Source organism: Gopherus evgoodei, chromosome 5 (assembly GCF_007399415.2).
Source record: "Gopherus evgoodei ecotype Sinaloan lineage chromosome 5, rGopEvg1_v1.p, whole genome shotgun sequence".
Lineage (NCBI taxonomy): Eukaryota > Metazoa > Chordata > Testudines > Testudinidae > Gopherus > Gopherus evgoodei.
In genome coordinates, this window is record NC_044326.1 from 69,956,968 (window position 1) to 69,973,588 (window position 16,621).

General features: G+C 39.9%; 1 long non-coding RNA gene across 1 annotated transcript; it reads left to right on the top strand.

Moving 5' to 3' along the window:
• The first annotated feature begins 230 nt into the window (after nt 1–230).
• LOC115652807 lies at nt 231–16,067 on the top strand. The gene is made up of 3 exons (XR_004000749.1): nt 231–240; nt 10,356–10,359; nt 15,986–16,067. It is a non-coding gene; the product is annotated as an uncharacterized LOC115652807 (long non-coding RNA).
• Nucleotides 16,068–16,621: the final 554 nt, after the last annotated feature.

Below are 16,621 nucleotides of genomic sequence, written 5' to 3' on the forward strand. Positions count from 1 at the left end.
CATCCCTCATTTTACAAGCTAGGAATGGCAGCACAGAGACACTAACCAGGAAATCGTGGCTCCACTGAAGTCAATGGGAGCTTTGCCATTAATTTCAATGGGATCAAGATTTCATCTTAAGTGACTTGCCCAAGATCATAAAGAAATCTGTGACCGAACAGGGAATTGAACCAGGTCCCAGGCTAGTCCCCTCTCCACTTGACATTCCTTCCTTTCCCCACAAATGTCCTTGGTTATTCTGTGTATGCAATAGCTGCAGCAGCAGCAGCCCCTTGATCAGATGGCATCACAATGCAACAAGCAGTACTCCTGTGAAAGCTCTCCAAAACTTGAATATCAGCATCCTGTAGATACCATGGTGAGAGATGGGACACACAGAGTTATTAAATAAATGCTTTTTTTTCCTATCGACTACTGAAATTTTATATTTCTAAAAACTCTAGCTATCAGTTTACTCTCTAGAGAGCATTTTGGCAATGTGTAACAAAGACAAACACTGCATGCTCACCCAATCTGACTTTACATTTGTTCTTTCTTGCAGTTGTTCCTGTTCATCTAAAATGATAGTGATTTTAGAACAAAAGTAAATTTTGTCCTTTGTGTTTGGAAACAATTGGAAATATCTAGTGGTCGACTGATGAACAGCATAAAATTACAGAAACAATAAGTGATGAACCAAAAATAATGTACAACTTAATTCTTCACAGTGGTTAGGAGAAATTGTAAGGCATCAGGAACTGCACAAAAAATGAACATGAAAACTGGCGGTTATGCAATAAGCTCAGCTAAAAAATAAGATCATATGCTACCCGCTCAAGTTAGCAACAACAAGCTGTGAAATGCAAGTTTGCACATGAAAAATTAATGAGTTTATGTCAATGGTAAAATACAGCAGGAAGCTGGGCACTGCACAGCACCAAGAAATCACTTTTCAATGCAGACAATGTAGATATAAACAGGCTAATGGCCACATATAAAACAATGTGCCACTACTGGAACCACAATTCAAAAGCATGCATGAGGAACGTTGCCTGAGACAGCATCACTGGGTAAACCACAAATAAAAGTGAAATTTTACCTAGTATTCAGGGATGATGGAATTTGCAGAGAAAGGCAGAGAAATTATACCAGAGGGTTTTGTGGGAATGTTGAAAGTAAATTTCTGGTGATTAAAATGGCATTTGTGTTGGCTTAGTTTAGAGGTTTGGCTGAGTTAATTTGTTTCATATGTATGATTATTGTAATAAGTCTGGACAGACATCCAATAAATTGTTAGGGTGCCTAAAGCTTTCATGTGGGCTTTTGTTGCTGCTGAAATATAAAGGGAATAGAAAGGAATTAAAAATGAATAATTCAAGTGACTAAACAGAGTGTTGAGAGTACAGAAAGATATTAACCTTCAACTCCTGGAGTGATGGATAGGAAAAATGTACTATTATTATTCAGAAAACAAGATGGATTTCTTATGGCAGAAAGCATGCTGTCTCAGAGCTGATTATGCCATGGAGATGACATTTTATTCTATAGGCTTGTGTTGAAAAAAAGTGATTAACAATGAAAAATTATTCATTTTTATGAATTCAGTCAAAAGCCTTTCATCATCTCATTGCAATTTGTTGATCCTAAAGCTGTGAACATCTCAATTCCTATTAATATGGCTTGGTAAATGTCATTCTGCTCCTTTTAGGTATCTCCTACATGTAGTATATACAATACCTGCAACCAGGATGAGAAAATACTGGATACTAGACTCCTTCACCCTGTTTCCCCATTGAAACATTCTGGAACATAAATCATTTGAGCTTGATGATCCCCCAATCACCACAAGTTTTCAAAGATAATGACCACATCAGTCAACTCCTCAGTACCCTCGGATGTATTAGATCCTTAACCTGTTCCTTCACCACTGAGGGCTGCTCACTTCCTCCCAATACTGTGTTGCCCAGTGCAACAGTCTGGGAGCTGACCTTGTCTGCAAAAACCAATGCAAAAAAATTTTTTTAAAAAAATGAGTACTTCAGCTTTTTCCACATCATCTGTCACTGGGTTGCCTCCCTCATTCAGTAAGGGCCCACACTTTCCTTGACCACCTTCTTGTTGCTAACGTACCATAGAAACGCTTCTTGTTACCTTTCACATCCTTTGCTAGCTGCAACTCCAATTTTGCTTTGGCATTCCTGATTATACCCGTGCATGCTCAAACAATATTTGTATACTCCTCCCTAGTCATCTGTCCAAATTTCCACTTCTTGTAAGCTTCCTTTTTGTGTTTAAGCTCACCAAAGATTTCTCCGTTAAGCCAAGCTGATCGCTTGCCGTATTTGCTATTCTTTCTGCACATCGGGGTGGTTTGTTCCTGAGCCCTCAACAAGGCTTCTTTAAAATACAGCCAGCTCCTGGACTACATTCCCCCTCATATTAACCTCCCAGGGAATCCTGCCTATCAGTTCATTGAGAGAGTCAAAGCCTGCTTTTCTGAAGTCCAGGGTCCACGTTCTGCTGCTCTCCTTTCTTCCTTTTGTCAAGATCCTGAATTAGACCATCTCATGATCACTGCTTCCCCTAACAATTCTTCCCTCTTTGTGAGCAGCAGCTCAAGAGAAGCACAGCCTCTAGTTCGTTTCGCCAGCACTTGTACCAGAAAGTTGTCCCCAACACTCTCCAAAAACTTCCTGGATTGTCTATGCACTGCTGTATTGCTCTCCCAGCAGATATCAGGGTGATTGAAGTCCCCCATGAGAACCAGGGCCTGTGATCTGAAAAATTCTGTTAGTTGTATGAAGAAAGCCTCGTCTACCTCATCCTTCTAGTCTGGTGGTCTATAGCAGATGCCCACCATGACATCACACTTGTTTCTCTGGCCTCTAAACTTAACCCAAAGACTCTTAATAGACTTATCTCCAGTTTCATATCAGAGCTCTGAGCAATCATACCATTTCCTTACATACTGTGCAACTCCTCCACCTTTTCTCTCCCACCTCTCCTTCCTAAACAGTTTAGACCCATTCATGACAGTGCTCAAGTCACGTGAGTTACCTCACCAAGTCTCTATTATTCCAATCACATCATAGTTTTACTGTGCCAGGACTTCCAATTCTTCCTGCTTGTTTCCCAGGCTTTTTGCGTTCATGTACAGGCAGCTAAGATTACTATTATTTCTTCCTATCTGACCCTTTGTGATTCCCTGAAGACACATCAGATTTCTGTGACTAAGGGGCCTGGCTAGGTGTCTTTGCTCTATTATCCAAACCTCTGCATTATCCAAATCCCTTCCTTGTTCCCCCAGCATGAGATACATGCCCTCTGCAGGGCATGGTGATAAGATATCCTATTTCTGTGACAATACATGTAACTGAAGTCTAATTAGTATCGAGAAATCAGTTTTTGTAATGACCCAAAATGGATGGGTCATTTCAAAAACTAATTTCCCTCATACTGTTACTCACACCTTCTTGTCAACAGTTTGAAATGGGCCACTCATTACCACTACAACAGTGATTTTTCCTCCCTTGGTATTCTACTGTTAGCTGAATTGTCTCATTAGCCTGACTCCTCTTCTTGATAAGGCAACTCCCATCTTTTCATGTACTATGTATATATAACTGCTACTGTATTTTCCACTACATGTATCTGATGAAGTGGGTTCTAACCCATGAAAGCTTACGCCCAAATAAATTTGTTAGTCTCTAAGGTGCCACAAGGACTCCTTGTTATTTTAGCTGAGGAATGTTTATCCAGGAAGCCCCAAATGCGCAAGATCTACTTCATTAATTCTGCAAGTTGCCAATCTCCCACAGAAGAAGGCTTTTGTCATTTTATGAAACAGGCACCTGATCACAACAAATACAGTGCATGAATGGGGTAAGCTTTAATATAATGCAATACTACAAAATTATCCAGCAACGGAAGAGAAAGATGGTACGGCAACACAGGTCTCTCTGACCATCTGGTACAATCACATCAATACTAACCAAACTGCTGACATATGCCCTCTTTCAAAGGTTACGGAGAAATGTCTCATCTTGGGGACACCTATTGCTTTCTTGCTAAATTAGCTTTTTTTGTGAAAAATGTATAATGTTAAATGGGCTGGCTGTCTCCCCCACAATATTATCACCTCTTCTAGCTATGAAAAACCAATACTTTATACATGAACAACAGAGCCTCAAACCTGAAAGGAAAAAAAAGTCAATATCCTCAAAGAACTGCACAGGCATATTGTGCAAGGGACAAACAAAATACTTGTATCTGAAAAGCAGCTGATTTCAGCTCACTATGAGAAATCCTGACTGCACTGTAAGTAAATAGAAAAACTCTCCCTGGCTTCAGTGAGGACAAGACTACAACCACCATATCGAACACATTCACTGTAAGCAGGTATAGCAGAAAGATCAATCAAACTCCAATTTATTGGTGCAGGAAAGTGGGATAGATGACTGGTAACACAGTTCTGAGACAGAGATTTTCCAGCAGGATTATACTAACAGAGAGAATGGTCTTCTGCAGCTAGTGAACCAATGGTAAGAGTGAATTTTCTTGAGATAGATGCCACGGTTACATGCACTCCTTTTAAGTTCATTTATTTCTCTTGTACTATATATATGAATGTTTGTCCTTTCGAATAACAAAAAGTTATTTCAAATGTGCTCCCTGTTTGAGAAGTGTGATTCAATTAAAGCCTGGCTGCTTATCCATCCCTGGAAGGATAAAAAGGTAAGATCACAAAGGATTTTAAGACAACAGCACAGCACTCTTGCACTGATAAGTAGGGCTGAATGACATGGACAGCATACAAGCTGAATACTTAGGAAGAACAGGCCCAGCTAGATTCTGAATCTGAAAATGCTGGCTGTTGCTTGTAATAGAAACCTACTGCATTTTGTTAGCTTTAAGCAAAATGGAATTTTGGTATTAATCATTACTGTCCAAGATGTAGATTTTCCTTTAAGCATTAAAGATTAAAATACTCTAGAAACTGTAGGACTTTTAAATATTTTGTACATACAACAAGGCTTTTTGCTTAGTGCTTATTTAGCTTAATAAAACATGCAGCCTGGACTAAAGCCTAGGTGGGATCTGTCAATCAATGCAATCAGTAGTGTTAATATTTAGACATGTAAAAGCAGCTTGGAACAGGGCAGAGCTCAGAGAAGAAAGCTGACAGAATAAAATACTTTAAAATTAACCAGTCCATGGGCCAGATCTTCAGTTGGTATACATGTAAGAAGCCAGTTTACACGAGTGGAGGCTCTGGCTTCTCTCTGTGTAATGCATCAGCTGCTTTCTTGCATTTCTGTGGCAGAACTGGAAATAAAATGAGAGAAAGTTAGCCAAATGGTGCTGTGTTCACGAAAAATAACATGGAAAGCAGAAAAGTAGGAAAAGAAAAAATCCCAAAAACAATGGGATGAGGGAAAGTCTTTCTATCTCTAAAGTGCTTTCTGCTCAGGCAGAATAAAATGCACGCTCAGATGTTAAGACAGATTCAATAGAAACAGGGGCAGAATCAGCTGTTGTAGTGGCAACAGGTGTTTTTTTAAGTAGAGTTTGTAGCTATAATATTAGCAGTCGGGAAGATGATGTCATGACAGCCATAGTAGGTGGCATCTCATTACATACCTACTTAAATATCCACTTATGTCGTTGCTTGGACATTAATCTACTAACAACACCTTTGCCTCTCCTCTCCCTCATTCTACAGTATGTGTTGTTACACTGCAAACAGAACTAAAGAGGTACATCAATGTAATGTTTATTAGATGTTTCTCTTTATTTGAGAAGGTGAGTCATCTTTTGGCTCCTAAGACTTTGGGTCAGTCTAAGCCACTCTTGCACTGACTCATGCCTCACTATTTATTAATTATTTATATTAATTATTATTATTATTATTAAGGGGACTATAGTGAAGCAACCAACACATATAATCAATGCTGTAGTACTGCCAGACTTGATTTATCCTAATCAATTTATATATGAATAGTTTATAGTTCATACCAGTATCTCATTTGCGATTTTGAATTTATATCTCATTGAGGTACTGGAAATAGAAAATTAGAAAAATCTGAAATACTGTTATTGAAAACTGAAATTACAAATTGATAGTGCTGTTGATAGCTGTCAAAAGTGCTTTAAAACTAATTAAATCTGTGAGATATCTACACAGCTGTACATCCAAGCAAAATATACCAGCTCTATATATACCATCATACTTGAAGCTAATATACAGCAAGCAAATTAATCAGAGATGGATAGAGGCGAGAGTTGTTTTTCAAAATCTTCTTGGTTGGGTTTTTAGGGCTAGTTTGGATCCAGCAAAGCAGAATTTCCATTTTGCAGGAAAACTTGACATTTTATAAATTTGGAATGAAAACGAATATTCTCAGAATTTCCATTTCACTACAGAATATTAGAGGGCTGCCAGAAATAAAAATGCAATTATCCCTGAGCATGATGGCTTTAAGCTACAACACAAAGCTAAAAACAACAAATTACCAACCCAGTGGGTTCCTTTCAATGAGACCTCTGAACATACGAAAGACCTAGGAAGTGCATTATATTGTGGTAGGAATGCAACATGGCAGCATCCCACTGAGGAGAATGAGAAAACTGTAAAAAATACTACATTGTTGGTCTCTTTGTCCTTTTGTTTGCCACCTGTATCTTTCAAGGGTGGCTGGTATTAGTGACCCCTTACTTTTTTTGTAGGCAGGGGAGCAAAAGTGGCAAAAAAATTTAAAGCCACGCCTACATGATTAAGGAAATAATTGGGGAGAAAAGCTGTTATGGAAAGGTAGAGATGGCAGAATAACCGAAACCAAAACAAGAGGAGCCATGGAACCAGAAAAATAGGCTCCAGGCTGCAGGGAAATCAGTTTGGTTAAGGCAGGAGCTCAGGGCCTTTAAAATTGGGCCTGGGAAGGGATAATAATCTGCTTGGCTATTCCCTAAACTTTGATGAACCAAAGTCAGTATTGCCAATTCTGACAATTTCTTTGTGAGTGATGCGATTTCAGCCAGGGCTGGAACCAATCTGCTGCGTCTTTAAGGGCTGAATTAACAAGATTGGAGGCCAGGCGCTAATGTTTTTCAGAGGCCTCCTTTTTGTGAACATGGTACAGTATTAATGAAAGCAAAAAAATATCCAGCTTCTGACAATCAGCAAGTCATGTATATTGCTGAATAAATACAAAAAGAAAATTGAAGACAATGAATGGGTTATATACTGCATGAATAAACATAAGAACATAAGAGTAAAATGAAATATTGCATGTTTAAACTGGCATTTTGTGAGCTTTAGGTGCTGCAAATTCAGTTATTGTATCCTCACATGATAAGAGTGTGTGTGAAATAAATCTCATTCAATTGACATGATAGTGAGAGCATTAAGCTTTGCTTCTACCACAGTTGAACAAAGATGATTTTTTAGTAAGGCAGACTTAGAGAACAATTGCTCTGCTTCACAATCAAATGCAGTCTCAACGCAATGAAAATATTTGAGAAGACATTACTCTGATCTGTGTCATACAAAAATTTGATGATTCCAGTAACACTCTTATCTAGCATGTCACCATATCTTCTAAATGCTGAAAATTGATCTATTTCAGAAAAAAGATCAGAATTTAGATCATTCGGGTAAGCACCGCACAACACCTGAGTGCATATTTTCATCTCCTCTTCACTTCATACTAGATCAAGAGATAAAAGAAGCCAAACCTTGTGAATAGTTCAGCATAACATTCACTTATTTTTCATTCTGAACTTACCTTGTTGAGGATAACAAAAGCACTCAACCTCAAATTTCCTTCTTCCTCAAACTATAGTGTCATATTTGCCTTCTGGAAATTTTTGCTTTACAATACTTTTGTGTTTTTCATTGTAGAATTCATAACATCACTTCCCAATTTTGTTGCTTGTTCCTCAAACTGAGACTAAGTTTGTGACAAATTCTTACAAAAAAGTCAAAGACCAGATCCAGACTTGGCTTTCAAAGCTTTATGCTAGTTCCATCAAACCTTTCTAGTGTCATATCGCATAAGATACTCATAAATGCAGTTTCCAATCAGCACATTTTCTTATACAATAATGGTGAAATGAAGTTTTTCTTGGCATAGAATCATAGAATATCAGGGTTGGAAGGGACCTCAGGAGGTCATCTAGTCCAACCCCCTGCTCAAAGCAGGACCAATCCCCAGACAGATTTTTGCCTCAGATCCCTAAATGGTCCCCTTATGGATTGAACTCACAACCCTGGGTTTAGCAGGCCAATGCTCAAAGCACTGAGCTATCCCTCCCCCCAATGGCATTGTCCATTGTTTCTTGCAAACAATATTGAATGCCTTCATAGTTCACTACAATTGTTCTACAAGATTCAGCATGACAGGAACATGTCATATCTGACAGGTTTTTAAGACAGGGAGATTTTCTTGTTCACTCCTGGTAAGATTCTTGCACAGAAGCTGCCATTGCCTGGACAACGCTTGCAAAAAAAAAAAAAAAAAGGTAGGCAGCCTTCTCTTTTCCCAGGGCAGCCTTTTTCTGGGCAAATTGCACACCAGTTTCCATTTGTCTTTCCTTTAGACTGTCACTCAATGAGCTGGGATACCACAGAGAACCCCCTCCTGCCAGAACAGGCACCCCTCCACTCCTGTCTTGCTAAGGGTATGGCTACACTTGAAATTTCAAAGCGCTGCCGAAGTGTGAGTGTGGTTGGAGCGCCAGCGCTGGGAGAGAGCTCTCCCAGCACTGCACATAAACCACATCCCTTACGGGTGTAGCTTGCAGCACTGGGAGCCGCGCTCCCAGCGCTGCGGCACTAATTACACTGAGGCTTTACAGCGCTGTATCTTGTAGCACTCGGGGGGTGTTTTTTCACACCCCTGAGCGCGAAAGTTGCAGCGCTGTAAAGTGCCAGTGTAGCCAAGGCCTAAGTTAGACACTCCAGTCAGCTTCAGCACAAACATCATTACCCACTTGCCAGCACACACGTATACAGAAAGACTTATAAGTAAAACAGAGCCCTCAACAGTCAATTGTCCCAGTTAATGGAAGCCATCAAGATTCCAAACCACTATTAATGGCCCACACTTTGCATAATTACAATAGGCTCTCAGTTATAGTTCCTATTTATAGTTTCAGATACAAGAGTGACACATTTACACAAATAAGATGATCACACTCAGTAGATTATAAGCTTTGTAATACCTTAGAAGAGACCTTTTTCGTGAAGCATATTTTAGTTACAATTTATTCACACTCATCAGCATACTTTCATAAAATCATATAGAGTGCAACTTCCCGACGAGTGCTCAGTAACTTACAAGGTCAGGCCTTTAAAAGGATATTCGCTTAGAAAGGAAGGAATGTTGTTTCCTTCCGACAGGTGCTAACAGCTTTCTCCTTCAGTCCCATCTGATGCCACTGCTCACACCATTTCAGGTTTTGACTGGCTTGTCAGTACTGAAATCTAAGGCCAGCAGTGCCCCTGTAAGGTTTGCTAGATCAGCTTTCCATTTCTATTTTCAGCTAGCCACAGATTCACAGGGAGTTGTTATCCATGAGTAGTTTAGATGGTAAATTCTTCAGGACAGGAACTGTCTGGGGTCTCCAGTCGCTACTGTAATACTAGTAAATATATACATTAGTAACTAGATTGAGAGATGAATGTACAGGTGCTCGTGACTTCTTAGGCCGCCAGTAATAGCTGTCCACCATACTATTCCTGGATTAAGCCAGACCTTCAGAAACCAATACACTGGCACAGCCAATATAATAAAGCAGTTACAATAGTCAGCATAGTGTGACCAGGATTCAGCTGACTACTCCAACAGCAAATCAATGTGCTGAGTATTTTCACTGGTTGCTGGGATTACAGAATAGACACGAAAAAGAACAAGGAGTCCTTGTGGCACCTTAGAGACTAACACATTTATTGGGCATAAGCTTTTGTGGGCTAAAACCCACTTCATCGAATGCATGCAGTGGAAAATACAGTAAGAAGATATATATACACAGAGAATATGAAAAAAACGGGTGTTTCCATAACAACTCTAATGAGACTAATCAATGAAGGTGGGCTATTATCAGCAGGAGGGAAAAAAACTTTTGTAATGATGATCAAGATGGCCCATTTCCAACAGTTGACAAGAAGGTGTGAGTAACAGTAGGGGAAAATTTAGCATGGGGAAATAGTTTTTACTTTGTTTAATGACCTATCCACTCCCAATCTTTATTAAAGCCTAATTTAATGGTGCCCAGTTTGCAAATGAATTCCAGGTCTGCAGTTTCTAGTTGGAGTCTGCTTTTGAAGTTTTGTTGTTGAAGAATTGCCACTTTTAGGTTTGTAATTGAGTGACCAGGGAGGTTGAAGTGTTCTCCGACTGGTTTTTCAATGTTATTATTCTTGACGTCTGATTTGTGTCCATTTATTCTTTTGTGAAGAGACTGTCCAGTTTGACCAACATATATGGCAAAGGGGCATTGCTGGCACATGATGTCATATCACATTGGTAGATGTTCAGGTGAATGAGCCTCTAATTCTTCATTTGTTTGGGCTAAATTTCAAACCCTGGCTGTGTGGCTTTTCTGTCACAACTGGCTATACTTCCCTCCATAAAACAGTTGTACTACTCATGGGTATCTTGCCTGTGTAAATGCCTTAGAGGGCTCAGTCCACCCCTGAAGTCCAGGTAGCTTCAGCTGTGCAAAGCAGGTAAGAGGCCAGCAGCAAGAATGTGATTAAATTTACCAGGACTTAAAGGATACAGTGTAATTTTTTGTGCAACACTACAATGTTTCCAAGTCTCAATGCAAACAAGCTGATTAACATTTGAACAAACACAGTAACACTATGAAATTACTCAGCCTTTTCACTTAAACAGATACTGGCCAGGCAATGATAGGAGTGTGGGGGGGAATCAAGTGAAACTGAAGGAGGTCAATGTCTCCAAATTCTGGTTTTCCATGAGCATTGCACCATGAATACCTAATAAAATGAATAAGTTCGCTACAGTTAAGAATGCATGTTTAAAAGGCCTCTCCTGCATACATTTTCAATATTTATTCATATCTTCTATCTCCAATTTGTCTATCACTGTGTATTTTATAGCAATCCCTCCACCTCCTCCCTCACCCACCGCAAACATGTACAATTTTATAATATCCCAGTTGATTCTAATAACTAAGACAAATAAGAACAATAGAAACATTGTACAGCAACAGTGTACTCAGAGTGCTACTTAGGCAAGGCTTCTGCTACCACTGACCAGGAGTTGACCTTTATTCTTTTCCAACTGTGTGTTTAGGTGCTTAGGAACATTTCAATGGGGAACATTTTTTATCAAAGTCAGGAAAATGAAGTAATATTTTACAAACAGGAAAACCACTTATCTTAATTGAAACCTCTCGAGTACTCTGGGTGTAAAAGTCAGCAGGAACACAGATTAAATGAACTAATTTTGTTTCCCATTAGAATGAAAAGGCTGTGGCCTGTGCGTACGCAGTACTGGATGCCACGAGAGCTTTTTATTATAATCACAACCACCACTTAAAAAAAAAGAATTGCAGCAAATTGAATTTTAGAAACTTTTTTTTCTAATTAATTGTTCCTTGATCTACGCCACAGGATATTTTACAGAACTACTCCTGGAACACTTTCACATTTCCCCTTGCTATTTGTTAAGAGATATACATCATTCTCTCAAAAAGTACAGAGAGTACATTACAGGCAGAGACGGGAGGGTAAGAATACAATGTACACTTCCACCAGAACAGTGACTAAGAAACCTGTCTCTCATATCATCCTTTTCAGACTGGCTGATTTTAAAAACTGATAAAGACATAGGAGAGAGAATTAATGAATAAAGTGTAGTTACTATATCCTTATGACAATGAAGAACAGCTATTAAGAACTTCTTAATCAGTCAAATAATAACTGCATGCACATGTTTGGCTGGAAAATTTTACTTATCTCAGCACTCTGGAGGTGGCACAATACTGTGAATTACTAAGTATTTGCTAAGGTTCCAGATGAAATGCACAAAATTAAAATGTGACAGGTAAGGTAAAGGCCTTTGCATACTTCTGAGAATGATTTTAAAAAATAGATGCTGAGAGAAAAAAAGTCACAGCCTGATATTTCCTCTGGCTGTATCATAATCATTTAGGTGATTTTGTATTCTGTATCTAAGTTATATCCAGTGCCTTCCCATTAGAGACTAGTTACTATACCAAAAGCCTGTCAGAGTAGTTACTGGAAAAAAGGGCCGCTGTTATTACTTAATCACACTGAATAATTTCTAGAAAACTTTTTGAGCTAAATAGGTAAGAAAATTTTATACAGTTTAACTTCTAAGACTATTATTATATATAATGGATGCTGTGGGTGCTATAAAGTTTTTATTGCCACCTGTTTGCCACATTACACATGGTTGGGCCCAAAGTGAGTCATCTAGGGCTTTCCAAAACCTTGTCCAAAGCTTTATAGCACCTCATACCATCATATATGCTGTTTGACATGTGTAGTTCTGTTTCATCTTTATTCCTTTCTAGCCTTGCCTCTTCCTCTGCCCCCCACCCCTTGAAGTACTTTAATTACAATAGAAACATTGATGCCATTGGTATGGGCAGAGCTAAACAAAACACACAAGTGAAGTATAAAGTCAATTTATAGAATGATTATTAATCATGGTTTCTGAATCCTAAGGACCTGATCGTGCATTGCTTGTGACCCCACAACTCACTGAAATCAGCAATGGTTTTCAGTACGCACAGAATGGAACGCATTATTAGGCTCCAAGAATTCACACAATGATTATATGCAATATATAAACAGAGGGTGACATTCACACAAGCATGCACAAAGCCCCAGCAAACAGACTTGGTACACACAGTAAAGTAGGGCCCAGCCCAAGCCAGGTCTTTCTGTACCCATTATTCCAACCAGTGGCCTACAATTGCAACAGTTTCCTCTCTGCGCCCCTGGCTGGTGGTTTAAGCCTACTAGTTCCATGCAAGCACAGATCATATGGCCCCTTACCTGGCCAATGCTTCCCCCTGCACCAGACTAGTTAAAACTGCATGAATCCTAACTCTCAGCTAAATGGGTGTAAGTATAGCCCTGCAGGGGGCTCTGCTCAGGGACAGTCAGGTTTCTATGGCATAAAAGCAAATAAATTTCACCCAGAAAACCAAGCCTATTGACACAGGTAACTAAGCAGACAACTGTACACACACATAAAGGAGCTCTGATTACTTCAGACAAGCATAGGTCCATTTTCAAGTGGCTGTGGAATCAGACATCATATGTTTATATAACCTTATTCACAGTTCACCTATTTCATGGATCTCAAAATAATGTTACAGAAATATTTCTAAAAATCAAATTCATAAGCAAATTGCCCTATTTCCTACTCAATAGGACATAACAGAACTCCAGAACATCTGTGATCATGAGAAACTGCCTAACACTTTGCCCAGGAGTAAGGGATAATATATACCCCCATTTCTAGGCTAAATTTTAACTCAAATTATTAACTTCTGCCTTCCTAAAATCGTCCTTTCACCTGGAGTAATCATTTCTCACTTCCTCTCCTAAAAATGTCATGTACTGTTTTAATAAAGAATGGATGGTGCTGTTATTATTTATTATCTGGATGGTACCTCCACCAATTGTGTGCCAGGTGATTTACAGATTATGAAGACAAGTAGGGTTACTGACTCTCCAGGATTGGCCTGGACTCTCCCGGAACTGGCATTAATCTCCCAGTGACTCGTGAAAGCAATGTAGGAGATTTTAATAGGATATTTTAAGAAAATTACATTATGTCATGTTGGGGGAAAAAAATCTCCCAGAACAGTTTCAGTCAGAGTTGGCAATCCTAAAGAAAAGGTATCCTCACTGAAAAGCTTACAGACCAGCCGTGCCAGGCTAACACAAGGGATCCCTTACACATCAATGTTATGGATTATTCATCCAAGCAAGTTTGACAGGTTTGAGACCTAAACAGATAACCATACACAAAGAGGGATAGATGCTGGGAAAGCAAAACATAGTGTGGCTGAGCACTGAAGGAGAGCATGAATATTGGTAGTTCTATTACTATTTGTTATCTATCATGTTATGAGGACTGATTTTTGGAATAACTAACATCTCTTGGCCTGAGGGTGCAAGGAGAGAAGAAGACTTATGTTTATGAAGCCATTCTAAAAGAGTACTTATTTTTTAAAAAATATCTCTTCATGTTCAGTTCCTCCCCCTTTGCCTCATATCTTACAGGTCTTGTCTTTTTGTAACCTACCAAAGCTAACAGAATAATGGATATAGATAATACAACTTTACTCTGCTTCTCCTCATTTTCATTTTTAAGGTGCACTGTACATTTTTGTTCAACTGGATTCCCTCCTTCAAATTGTCACTTTTTATTGTTCCCCATCTGTAGACTTCCCTCTTGTTACAAACCAAGAAAGAGTACTCAATAGACTTGTAAGGTATGCAAAGACTGACTTCCAGGTGAGACAAATAATGCTGGCAGCGCTACTATCAGTGTCATTTCCATGATGGCCAGAGGGATTCACCACAAGAAAAGGAAAAGGAAAGAAAAAGAAAGAAAAGAAAAGAAAAGAGCTGCCTCCTCTACTTCCTCAAATCTCCTTAGAATCATAGAATATTAGGGTTGGAAGGGACCTCAAGAGGTCATCTAGTCCAACACCCTGCTCAAAGCAATTCCCAACTAAATCATCCCAGCCAAGACTTTGTCAAGCCTGACCTTAAAAACCTCTAAGGAAGGAGATTCCATCACCTCCCTAGATAACCCATTCCAGTGCTTCACCACCCTCCTATTGAAAAAGTTTTTCCTAATATCCAACCTAATATCCATCCAATGTGCATTACTTTACATTTATCCACATTGCATTTCATTTGCCATTTTGTTGCTCAATCACTTAGTTTTGTGAGATCCTTTTGAAATTCTTCATAGTCTTCTTTGGTCTTAACTATCTTGAGCAGTTTAGTATTATCTGCAAACTTTGCCACCTCACTTTTTACCCCCTTCTCCAGATCATTTATGAATAAGTTGAATAGGATTAGTCCTAGGACTGACCCTTGGGGGACACCACTTGTTACCCCTCTCTATTCTGAGAATTTACCATTTGTTCCTACCCTTTGTTCCCTGTCTTCTAACCAGTTCTCAATCCATGAAAGGACCTTCCCCTTTTATCTCATGACAGCTTAATTTACATAAGAGCCTTTGGTGAGGGACCTTGTCAAAGGCTTTCTGGAAATCTAAGTACACTATGTCCACTAGATCCCTCTTGTCCACATGTTTGTTGACCCCTTTAAAGAACTCTAATAGATTAGTAAGACATGATTTCCCTTTACAGAAACCGTGTTGACTTTTGCCCAACAATTTATGTTCTTCTATGTGTCTGACAATTTTATTGTTATGATAGATGGGATTCCAATGCCCTTCAGCTTTCTTTTAAAAGGTTTCCAGTAGTTCTTGACAAGTGGAGCTGCTCAGGTGACACACAGACAACAGTCACATAAGTTATTAAATACTGAAGATGACCCTACTCTCTAGCTGCAACCTAGGCCACAAAGAGAATGAAATATACAAAAACACAAAACAGTACAGAATATGTGTCACTTTTATACAATATCCATTTTCCTGAACTATAAGTTGCACCCATGAGAACATTTCTGCTATATTGATATCAACTCAAAAGGGGCCTCAATGAAAGCCCCAAAAGAAGGGACCCCACCAATAATCTTGATTTTGATAGAATGACGGGTACCATATGAGAATGAAACTACTCAGTTGTTAAATTATTCATTGACTCACCACTGACAAATGATGAATCAATAGAGAAACTGGCTGAATTTTTCACAGCCCAGCCACATCCAAAGGGGAAATGCTCATGGGTTCAAGTTGAAAGAGTCCAGCACATGAGCAGTTAGACTCTAGTGGTTGAAGCAGGAGTCAGTACTAAGCAGTGTTCCCTCTAGTTTTTCCCACCCATGCACAGAATGAATTTTGTTATGTGCATTCATATGGAGGTGATGTGTGACACATCATCTCCATATGGGTGCACATAACAAAATTCATGTGACAGGGTAGGGCTGAGGAGCTCAGAGTGTTGGAGGGGGCTCAGGGCTAGGGCAGAGTGTTGGGGTATGTGGGGGGATGAGGGCTCCATCTGGGGGTGCAGGCTCTGGGGTAGGGTCAGGAATGAGGGAATGGGGGTATGAGAGGGGGCTCAGGGCTAGGGCAGAGGGTTGGGGTGTGTGGGGGTGAGGGCTCTGGCTGGGGGTGCAGGCTCTAGGGTGGGGCCAGGGATGAGGGGTTTGGCATGCAGGCTGAGCCAGGGCTATGGGGGGAGGAAGAGGAGAGAGGACTCCCCTCAACTCTCTCCCCCCTACAGCAGCACCTGGGCTGGGGGGGCGGGGAATGCGGGGGTGGAGAGGTGCACTTCTCCCCACTGTGGCAACTCTGGTGGGGCTGGGCCAGGGAAGGGCTCCTCTCCCCAGCTGCAGCAGCTCCAGTGGGGTTGGTCATGACCGGGGGAGGGACTTCCCACCAGTTAGGTGGTATAGCCAATCAGGCAGCCTACTATAGACTATCTGTGC